The 11,489-nt window shown below is 45.8% G+C and overlaps 1 long non-coding RNA gene across 1 annotated transcript; it reads right to left on the bottom strand.

The window, feature by feature from the left end:
• Positions 1-722: 722 nt before the first annotated feature.
• Positions 723-4,374, bottom strand: LOC149352249 (uncharacterized). The gene is made up of 2 exons (XR_016290713.1): positions 3,918-4,374; positions 723-2,188 (listed from the first exon to the last, which is right to left on the bottom strand). It is a non-coding gene; the product is annotated as an uncharacterized LOC149352249 (long non-coding RNA).
• Positions 4,375-11,489: the final 7,115 nt, after the last annotated feature.

Raw genomic sequence — 11,489 nt, 5'->3', positions numbered from 1 at the left:
CTTCTAACATTGCCTCAACGTGGCTAGCGTCCTCTTTTTGCCACGTTAATGCAACATACATAAGACAACGTTGAGACAATATTGCTCCAATGTTACATCAACTTTCAGTCAATGTTAAAACAACTTCTGGAGACAATATTAATGCAACATTGCTACAACATGTTCTTAATGTTGATACAACTTTTTATTTGCACACATGCAACATTCCCACGACAATGTTACTGTAATATTGCTGCAATGCTGTCATAATGTTTCAGAAACTTTCAGACAGCATTCTAAATTACTGAAATATTTCAGCTACCAATGGCTGCTGCTCAATAAAGTGATTTCTTGAAAGGCTAAACTGTGTACAATGGCATCGTCATACGAAAATGGTTACAGCAGCTTAAGGTCACAAGAATGAGCAATTGAGCATTACTCCTTGCTACACAGTAATGCGGTGCTTGCTATAGAATACAAATACAAGACTGCACTGCACAACACATTGTTTTTCCATACTTTCCAGACCACTTATCCTAAACAAATCCTTAAATGTAACATTCATCAGCTCACTACCAGTGCTCCTATAGTTTAGATGCAACAAGATTCCATGACATGGTTATTCTGACAATTGGACTGATTTATTTAAATAGACAGAAATATAATTTAGAAAAAGGAAGCAGACTTATAATACACTCAACATTTACACAAACACACTGGCATAGATTGAGAAATGCAACACGTGGGCTTACACTTTCACAGATATGATTTATTTAATCACTTTATAAAGAAACTTGCAACAAATCTAAAAACACACATGTAAGCTACTCAGGAACAAAAACCAGAGCTAATGTTTTAACCAGTTACTAGGCACATTACCATAGCATGAAAATGCGCACACACCTCTCAACTGGCATGTTATAAACACAAAACACTTCAGTAAACTATTCACTCATTTTGTGCACAAAATTGCAACAAATAAACAAAGTAGCAGTGCAACCTAGTTGGCCCTTCAGAAACAAGGAGCAGAGGTATTATGAACAGCAGAGTTAGTTGTTGGGCTGGTTAACATCACTGATTTAAGTTAATAGTTTTCCAGCCCTACAGAACACACACACACAGATACACGAGCCGCCGCAGTGGTTCGGTGGTTATTGTGCTCGGCTGCTGGCCTGTTAAGACACGGGTTCTATTCTGGCCGCGGTGGTTGCATTTCGATGGAGGCAAAATGCTAGAGGCCCGTAAATGCCATCTGCATGCACGAGATCTAAAGAATGAGGACAGGTTCCAAACTTGTCAAGCACTGCAGTGATTGTACAGAGATTTTCAAGTGTGAAGATCCTTAGCAGAAGCAGACCACAAACCACTTGTGAAGCCACAGAGACGCATCATATTAAAAAAGCTGGTTCACAATGTGCGAGCAATACTTCAATTGTATCATATAACACAGAAATGATGTTTCTTTCATAGTTTTTATGATAAAGGTGTGATAAGTTTTTTTTTCCTGCTGCGCTGGTTTGAGGGCATTTAAGCAGTGTCTGCGTCGTTAAATAACCAGTTGTCAGTGAGCGCTGTGTTTTATCTTTCTTCCCAACTTCAGTAAAACGGCAAGTTGGTACATACTTGAAGAAAACAGCACAGCAACAGGCACAAGAGAAAAGATGGGACAGGTGCTGACCAGCAACTGAAGGTTTATTGAAAAGGAACACATAAAATATACTCACTTTACAACCAAGAGCGCCCATGAGCTGCGCGAACAACATTGCTAAGCAATCAACTTCAGTCATGGTGGTCAAGATTCAACAGTTCACAGTCATGAACGACCTTCCGTCCTTGTTCATGATTGTGAACTATTGTATCCTGACCACCATGACTGAAGTTGACAGGTTATCAGTGTTCGTGCAGCTCATGCACACTCTTGGTTGTGAAGAGAGTATACTTTGTGTTCCTTTTCAATAAACCTTCAGTTGCTAGTCAGCAACTGTCTCATCTTCTCTCTTGTCCCTGTTGCTGCACTGATTTCTTCAAGTATCCTTCTTCCCTTCTTTGGTCATGCACCGTTGCACTGGAAAACTACAAATTTAAAAGTACTGTCAGCATTTGCCTGAACAATTTAGCACGTCTAAAATATGCTTGTCTTCTGGTAGCCTCCAGCTGCTCACGATGATGGTCTCTTCTAATTCATGATGTCACAAGCGAAGCTGCAACCCTGCAAAAAAAAAAATCCTAATATAAGCATCTTGGTGGGCACACGTCTAATAACAAATCTTTTGCAATCCTCAATGAACACAGACATTGGACAGCTCTGTACAAAGAACTTATGTCCAGTCACTTGGCTCAAACCAAAATAGTGAAAAAAAAAAAACGCCCTTCCCTGGCACCACGAGCATATTTTTACAGCCTGAGCAACAAATTGTTCTGAAAGTGGCTAAAGAATGCATTCATTACATAAAAGACATTGACTATTCATGACACCTAAAATTCCTCAAAAGTAAGCAAATTATATACAAACAAAAATTCCCAATTACGCACCTCACAGCAATGGCAAGTGCTGCTGTTTCGCTTGAATCCTGCCTTACAAGCGTACCTGCTGGTGTCAGCCATGGGGACGGCCATTCAATTGCTTAAACCCACAAGGGCGTTTAGATGAAGGCATAGCCGGCTGGAGGTGGTTGCACATCACTCCCTTTGTCTTCCCTCAATTGTACCATGGCAGGTGGCTGACAAAGTAAACCAAGCGAAGAGGGCAGGCCCAGCCTATCGTCTTTTTCAGCCTCACTGCTGTGCACAATTTGAAAGGCAAAGTTGCTAACGGCCAATTCATCCGGGGCTACATAAGCTAGATCACAAACTGATTATGGGTGCAGGGGTCAAGTGGATGCAGCTAGCACAGGAAAGGGCTAATTTGGGGAATATGGGGGAGGCTGTCACCCTGCAGTGAGTATAGTCCGGCTGATGATGACGAAGGATGATTGATTACCAATGAATATTTCACTTTTCTTACCCTTGGCACAAATCGCTGCACAGACTCATAAATGTTGGTTATAAGAGTATACATCTGATTGGGAATGAGAGGGCATGATGCAGCAGCGTCAGTTTCGAGTGAAAGAATAAATTCTGGTTCCTTGCTTACAATGCCGCTGGATCTATGCTATCTTCCAGTAGAATGCATGAGAACTGGTGTAATGCCCTCGCACAAAGTGCAGACGTTAAGGAACATGCACAACATGTTCTTCTAGAGAACGAAAAATTCCAAAGTAGTGGTAATGACCATCGGTCATCACTGCTGGATCACTATGCCTCTGTGTCTTTAGTAATTTCTAGCATCCGTGGGTAACTCTGGATGGTATGGCTTCAGCACTTTAAGCAGGGAATGCAGGTGAGAAGCAGGCAATTGGCTATTAATTGCCCACACGCGCAAGTCGTGCTCTAGACATTGAGTAGCGGAACCAGACTCAAGTGTCATTCTATCTTCATAAACCACCAACTCCTCATTTTCAGAAATCCGCGACAACTCTTACGTTGCACTTTCTATGTCAGAGATGCTGCTAGCGGTGTTAAAATCCGACAAGTGAGAACTGCGGCTTTCAACTGCTTCCTCGGCTGGCGCTGATAAAAAGGATAAAATAACATTATGCGATGAAAAGGCATCTTGACTGTTCTGCTCCTGTTGCGCACAATCTGCTGCCATGACCATTATCAAGACTGACAACTGCCCCAAACAGTTTTCTAGTTCGTCGTGAACAGCCTCTGCTGTTCTTCGGCGTCGTTGCCGAATGGACACTTCGCTTAGCGAACACTTCATTCTCTTCATGATACAACGAATGTAGCACTTTATCAAACTATCACGAAGGGCATGGAAAACATATATACACTACTGGCTTTGTGCCAACCAACACAGGTCACAGCACAATAATGGAAGTCTAGAAATCACTCACCATTGAGGTCATCCTCTGGGCAAGCCTTTGTTGTTTCAGCTGAATTCCAGTAAAACCACAACGAAACACAGCAGCGAGGGCACGGCGACCGCAAAAAAACTGTACTAGAAGAACAAAAAACGTGAAAATCTTGCCACGACTGCCGCTGACACGCGGGTTCTCGGATGAGCGCGCGTCGCAGTATTGGCTCTCGGCGCGGCCACGAGTAGCCGCGGTTTGGATTTGGATTTGTGATAGTGATCTCCATGGCCATTAGACTGCGGGGCGTCAGTGAAACTAGAACTAAATTTCTTCGGCAGTTTTAATTTTGTCTGCGTGTTTAATTAAAAACAAAGTAATTCCAGCTGTTTAAAAATATTTTAGATAGAAATATATCTTTCTACCTTAGTGTCACAGAGTGCAAGTACACTTGCACTGCTCACCATTTGCATACACACCACATGCAAACTTGCACTCGAAGTAAAAATTAATAAATTAATACTGTCATGGTGAGGAGCAGTGATCTGGTACCGGCTTTTCTATTTGGGCTTCAGAAATAGCCAGAGAGGGCAGACAATTAACCTATAGCATGAATGTTATAGCAATGCCATCGTATGTGGTTCAACATTTATTCATCATTTGACAATATTGCTGCAATGTGATAAGACCACTTTAGAGCAACGTTATCAGCATGTTGCTTGGTAACACTGCAGCAACATTATCTAATGTTGAAGAATGTTAGCGCAACATAGTACAACATTTCGTTTAGAATTTCCTCATGGCCGAGGAACTGTTATCTTAACTTGATGGTCGCTGAAAATGCTAGATGTTTTATTTTTCTTTTCATAGTGTAAGCTCTGCTGCTCCACTAAGAGGTCTAACAAGTATCACACACATATATAGTTAGCATTCGAGAAGAGTATATTATAAATAATAATAAGCCGAGTGGTCAGCTTCCCGCTTCAACTATAAGGTAATGGAGCTCCCGGGCGCGGCCATCTTCAGCCGACTGGCGCACCGCGGTGCGGGCGTTTCTTTGGGGACTGCGGGGCTGCAGCAGCTCTGCGGCCGCGCTTGCATAGAGCAGCGCTTCGGACGCTGAAGAAACATTGTCCAGCATACTTCTGCAGCGTGGCTGTGTTGCAGGAAATATTGACGTTATCAAAGGGAGAACATTGATGAGCTGAAATGATATTTAGTTTAACATACACGTTAATTGTGTCGGCGCTTAGAACGCGCTCGTGCTTTTATCGCTTCACAAAGAAAAGTTTTTGTTCAGTATCAAGTATTAGGTGTGCGGCTAGCATGCAGTTCCAATTCCCATGCACTCTTAATCCTTCCTGCAGGCCGTAAAGCACCCCCCACAAACAGGGCTTTCTTGTTGCCTGCGTGGTGCGCCAGTTTATCAACAAATTACCGCTTTGAGCTTATTGAGTCGCAGCGCCAACAGAAAACAAATTTTGTAATGGTTTATGCTCCCTGGTGCCTATAAACGACAACCTTCAGACTGCAGCTCGCTTATCCAGTTCCTACACCATTGAGTCAAATCAATAAATTCACATTCCTATGCATAAAATTATCATAGATGATAGCGCATGTAAAAGACGGCAACAAACGACACGCCAGCGCAGAAATCTGCTTAGAAGTAGCGGTTTCCAGTCCGTACGCTACTTGGCCGACTACTCCGCGGGAAAAATTCTTGTCGTTCGCAATAGTATTCCAGAATTTCCCTGAACAGCGTCACAGCTGCGGTGCCAGCGCTTAGAGCCAGCAGAATATCATCATGGTGTGCACAAACAACGAGACAGACGCGCACCGCTTCGCCGCACTTACTCACATCCAAATGAACGGAAAAAAACTCGGAGATGTCACGTTAACGACTAACTGCGCGCAAGATAACCGCAGTACTGTCTGGTAGAGGGAAAATGTGAGTAGTGACACACAGCCCACACCCTCATACGTTAGGTGATGGAGCACAACAACGACAGAGGCGAACAGGTAAACATGCCTTCTACGCGCGGCGCCGGCGCGACCCGCAGTTACCGCAGTCCCTCGGGCCGCGCGCGCCGACAGATGGCGACTGGTGTCGAGAGTAGGAGCGCATCCGCAGCCTGCGTGCGAGGGTAAAAGAAGACGCTGGTGAGACAGTAAAAAAAATTATCGAAGAACTTTAACACCGTTTAAATGCACGCCTGCAATACTTTTAAAATGGCTATTACATGAGGAACCAGGTGGGACTCTCATGACCTGCGGAGAATCCTATTCCTGTCTGTGGCGTATGCGGCATGCAAGATGGCGGCAACCTGAATAGAATGGTCTGTACACTGCAAGGTAAAACATTGTCGTCTGAACGCTGACTTTTGGTGCCGTTTTTCCGTTGCTTACGTTACGTTCCGCAGAGAGCGAAGACAGCAGGGATATTTTGAGCAGATCATTTGACCCTCTTCATTCAGAACCGCTGGCAAGCGTGTACTGCCACGTGGTCGTGGAACTCGGCTTAGATTGCCCGACATCAGCCGACACGTACCAACTTTTTGTCGGAAAGAGAGATGATTGACAACCATGACATACATTAGGAATGTCTAGAAAAAGAAAGAAAAATAATAGTTCCCTGTCCACACCGCCGAATGGCACAACGGGCACGACAACTGCGAGAGCACAACGAGAAAATCCCCCTGGTTTCCCACTTTTTTTTGTCGCGATCTTGCCCTGTCAACCGCGCAGCCCAAGCCCAGCGACCGGAGCAGTGGCGTAGCCAGAAATTTTTCGGGGGGGGGGGGGGCAGTATACGCCCCCGGTAAAAAAAATAATATAAAGAAAGAGCCTGCGCCCAAGCAATACCTTAGCCATTTTTCTGCTTTAATTAACCTGAAGGGTTAGTTGTTTCGTTCGCTGTAATATCTACATAAAGATACCAGCGCACGCAGGACGCCAAGGACTTGATTCGTAAAGAACATTTATTTTCTCACAAAAGAGACCCATACAAAAAACCGCGGCTTTTTAGAATATTTTCACATAATATACAACGGCAAAGAAGCTTTTGCTCTACAACGAAGTCAGCAACTGCGAACGAATGACATTCGTCAAAACTTCTACCCCACTCATGTTAACCTGCGCCCGGCCGCAGAGGCGCCAAAAAAAGAAGAAACACTTTTTATTTTCGCGATAGTTTATGATCATTTGAGGACAATGCAAAGGATGAAGACGTAGGCTGACGTGAAAAGGTACGTTTAGTTTCGTGAACTATATGCCTACAATTAAAAGGAGTGTCAAACGTCGTGCGATGGCGAAGAGCGACTCTTTTCTGCAATTTTCCGCTTCCTATTATAGAGCAGCGGCAACGTACGCAAATCATTTCGAGAATAAACCGACACTCTTCTTATTTTCGTTTTTACATTTTAATATATCGATGCGGTGTGTAAATAGCATGGGCGAAAAAAAGGCCGAAAGGAGGGGAGGAGGGGAAGGGATCTGCATTGCTATAGCATAGCTATTACTCGTAAGGGTAGGCGAAGTGTTATGTGCAGTATCCTTGTCTGCGAAGAGCTACGCAAAGAGGACCCCAGGCCACTGGGGTCCTCACCAACACCGACTAAGAATCTTATGTTCACCGTACGTACGATCTTCTGCCGTTGCCTAGCAACTCGAGTTACTACTCGAGCAGTTACGCGGGTAAGCTCGGGTAGTAACTCGGGTCATCATCATCAGCCTGACTACACCCACTGCAGGGCAAAGGCCTCTCCCATGTCTCTCCAATTAACCCTGTCCTTTGTAACTCGGGTAAGCTCGGGTAAGTTCGGAGGAGCGTCGCGCCAGCTGCGCGAGAGGTTGCTCGGGAAGAGCAACATGGGTCATACAATCTTTACCAGCGGCTGTGATAGAAACAGCCACCTGGTGATGCGATAGCGCGTCGCTTAACCGCTGCGCCACTGCGCTTGTAGTGGTATGAGGTCTCGCCGCCATCTATGAATGTTACGTAGAGAAGGACGAATTCAGCATATATGGGCATTAACCCACTAAAGATGTCACGTCATACCCTTAAGCTTAAGTGCCCACTCTAATTGAAGAATGAATATCTGCTTTCGCACGTCTACTCGGGTTAACTACGTTAAACCCCCTTCTTATTTTTAGTTTGATCCGGCTTAAATCAGGTGCGCTCATTTTATCAGAGAACTCCATGGTGGACAATTGAAACCATCTAAAGTTATGTCGATGAGTTCATTCATTTCCAGTGGTTTACTAAGTGGTACTCAGTGCTATGTACTCGTACAGTGCGCACGTCAAGCCGCACTTGACGCGCGAGAAATACGTCACTTTAAGGCTGCTAGACGCCCGTCTCATTGTTTGCTGCAGTATCTTCTTGTTGGCTGTCTAACATGAGGCTGCCTTCCTTCGTATCTTCGCTGCATGCTGTTTTCACCTGCACCTGCAAAATGCGACAAGACAGCGTATCAACTGGTTATCGCAAACAACGACGAGGTGAAGGAGTGAGAGAGCGCGCTGTGCCATCAGTTTTTTTATTTTTTTCTGACCGCGAAGTTCACTCTATTCACCCTCAGTACGTCAACCTCTTACCCTACACTCAGTTCTCGGTGTTCATGAATGAAGCTAAAATCAGGGTCCGTACTCCAGAACTGTTCATTGTCTCATTGTCTGTTTGTCCATTTGGTCCTGTACCATTGGCCACTGAGATACACCCGTGGCTTTCAAGCGTCTGTGGGAAGCGACCCGACCATTGGGAGTTTGGCGACCGAACCTTACCATTGGTTTAGATAGGCAACCAATAGTAGCCAATGGTGAGGTGCATCGCAGCGCTCTGTCAACAGCAAGAGACTGGACCCCACAACTGGTTGCCATTCGGTCCAGTCGCCATCACCCAATGGTCGGGTTTCTTCCCACAGACGACTGAAAGCCGCGGGTATATCTGAGTGACCACTGACAGAGGACCAAATAGACAAACAGACAATGGGAAGTTATGGAATACGGCTCCAATTCTGCATCAAAGATTCCGCATTTGTGGCCACAACAGGGCAGCGGTGAAAAGCGGGCTTCGTTATCTTATTTACCGCATCGAACACATCTAGCAAGTTCGTTTCTTCGCCATCTCACTCAGACCGGCCCTCAAAACATGACTAGGCATCCATGGTTCTTGTTCATAACCAGTGGCCTCAAACAAGCTTATTACGGCGAAAGACACTAGTGGAAGAGCAGCCGCTAAGAAAGATCACTAAGACCATTCTAAAAAAAAAGAAAGCCGATTTCACCTCCCTGTGAGAGAAACTATTGGTGAGTATGTGGGGCTTGACGTCCCGAAGCTGGTGCTGGAATTTGAGAGACACCGTTGTGGAGGGCTCCGGATTATTTTGGATATCATGGGGTTATCTAATGCGCACCGTCGTCGCACAGCACAGGGGCGCTTCTGTATTTCGCTTCCATCTAATCGCACCGCTGCTTCCGACGTTTGATGTCGCGCTAAATTACGAAAGCGAACAAACTGAGGAGCGTGAAGTTGGCGTTTGTAGTAGTGCAAGAACTCTTTCAAGGGCAATGCTTGCTAAACTCCTGGCTTTTTGTGGCTTGATATATTGAGCAGTGATTATCTCGAATAGGAACGGTATGTTTTATTCCACGTCACGTAGAGACGAAATCGCGCGCTCGCTTTCCGCGACTCATCAGCAGTTGCTGGCGCATATCTCGCAGCCACTGCAAACGTCAAATACCGCTGGCGACCACGCTTCTGAGACAGAAAGGATGCAGTGCGTTGAGAGTTCCAAGCGGAAGCAAACGGAGCGGCGGCAGCGATTCAGGTGGGAAGATGACAATGGGAAGTTTGCTGGGGAAATAAGGTGGCCGCAGCTGACGCAGGGCAGGGATAACCGGATGTCAATGGGAGAGGCGTTTGTCCCGCAGTGGAGATGGTTTAGATGATGATTTTGGGAGTGCGTCTTGGAGTGCTGGGTGTCACGTGATGGCTTTTTTTACAGCGAACAGCTGCTATTACCACAGTGTTAGCCTATGGTATGAACACCGCCCTCGCATGCAGGAGGTGCGGGATTCGATCCCCAGTGCCCCTGGCTACCCACCGGTGATACTATGAGTACAATCTGTCCACAGACCTGGTGCTCGGCTTCATTGGGGTGACATTGAAACGGGACTCTGATCTCGCACTGTGTAAAGAAATATGCCTTATGCCATGGCACTCTGGCCAAAGTTTCGATTGCGTAGTTAAAATTCAACACCTCCATCACCATCACCAAAATCTTTTATAGTGAACAAGCCGCGATCACTCAGTGACCTGTCCCTGCACCACGGGTCAGTGCGCGTTAAAAACTGAAATTTAAAACTGGTTTTTTGAAGAAAGTAAATGACGCAGTAATTATCTCACAGGGAAGGGAAGAAGATGGGAGTGAAAGAAGTAAAAGAGAAAGAGGTGCCGTAGTGGAGGTCTCCGGAATAATTTCGACCACCTGGGTATCTTTAACGTGGACTGACATCGCACAGCACACGCGGCATTTGCGTTTCGATGGAGGGGAGATGCAAATGCGCCCGCGCGCTGCCCCTGATGATGATGATGTCCTCACGTTTAATGGCACATCATAGAGTTTCTTACTGTTACCTAGAAGGAAAGCTGGCGGCGCTGCACTTCAGCCACCATGGACGCCCAAAGCATCATGGGGCGGTGAGCTACTTGTTGCGGCGCAGTCGTAATTTTTCGGGAACACGGAGTGGCTTTACTGAGATGTTTCATTCCAAAAACGCTGTCCGTGTGTGCGCAGACGACTTTCGCGCGAACGCAGTGTGCAAAAGCCATAGTAGTGAAAACGCGACGACACACGACGCCAATAAAAGGTTTCACTTTTCCGAAATGCCATTAAAAAACCTCTTATAGTATTTAAGCAACAACATCTTTTTTGAAAACATATTTACTTTTAAAAGTGCGCCTGTTAACTACGAAATATTAGTTTTTTTAGTGTTCATCACTTGGCCAATAGGAAAGCTAGTCATCTCTTATTGTAGGCAAACTTTGCACTTAAATGCTTTTCTGCTCGTTTGTTGCAATCATTAGACAAGATATTGAATGTTAGGACGTTTGTAGTTATCAAACAGCTTTATTTTTCTATTATTTTTTGGCCAAAAGTTGCAGTTCCGCAACAAGTAGCTCACCGCCCCATGATGCTTTGAGCGCCCATGGTGGCTGAGGTGGTCACGTGGGGTCTCCATGCAAACTCCCATAGACGGCTTGCCAGCTTTCCCTCTAGGTAATAGTAAGAAACTCTATGTGGCACATACCCACGGCGGGGGATTGAACACGACGAAGGTAGCGCGAGGCGCGTGCCGTGGCCGCTTCGTCTTTGCGGCCCAGAGCGGAGCTCGCGCGGGGCGTGGATCTCCTACGCCACGGCAGACGCGGGACCGTCGGATCAGCCGCAGTCAGCAGCGGCAAAATCCAGCCGTAGTTGTCGCGGAACAAGAAGCCACTAGGCTTCGCGGTCAAAGCAAACGTCGCCGCTGGATGAACGCAGTTCATGTTTTGGACTATCGCATGCATAAGAAGGAAGCATCCGGACTAGCTGTTCCCTTGGCCGAGCCCGA

The sequence above is a fragment of the Amblyomma mixtum genome, chromosome 3 (assembly GCF_055824585.1).
Source record: "Amblyomma mixtum isolate Tamu chromosome 3, ASM5582458v1, whole genome shotgun sequence".
NCBI classification, from domain to species: domain Eukaryota; kingdom Metazoa; phylum Arthropoda; class Arachnida; order Ixodida; family Ixodidae; genus Amblyomma; species Amblyomma mixtum.
The sequence above is the reverse complement of the archived record's forward strand: the minus strand, read 5'-3'. Positions and strand labels throughout refer to the sequence as shown.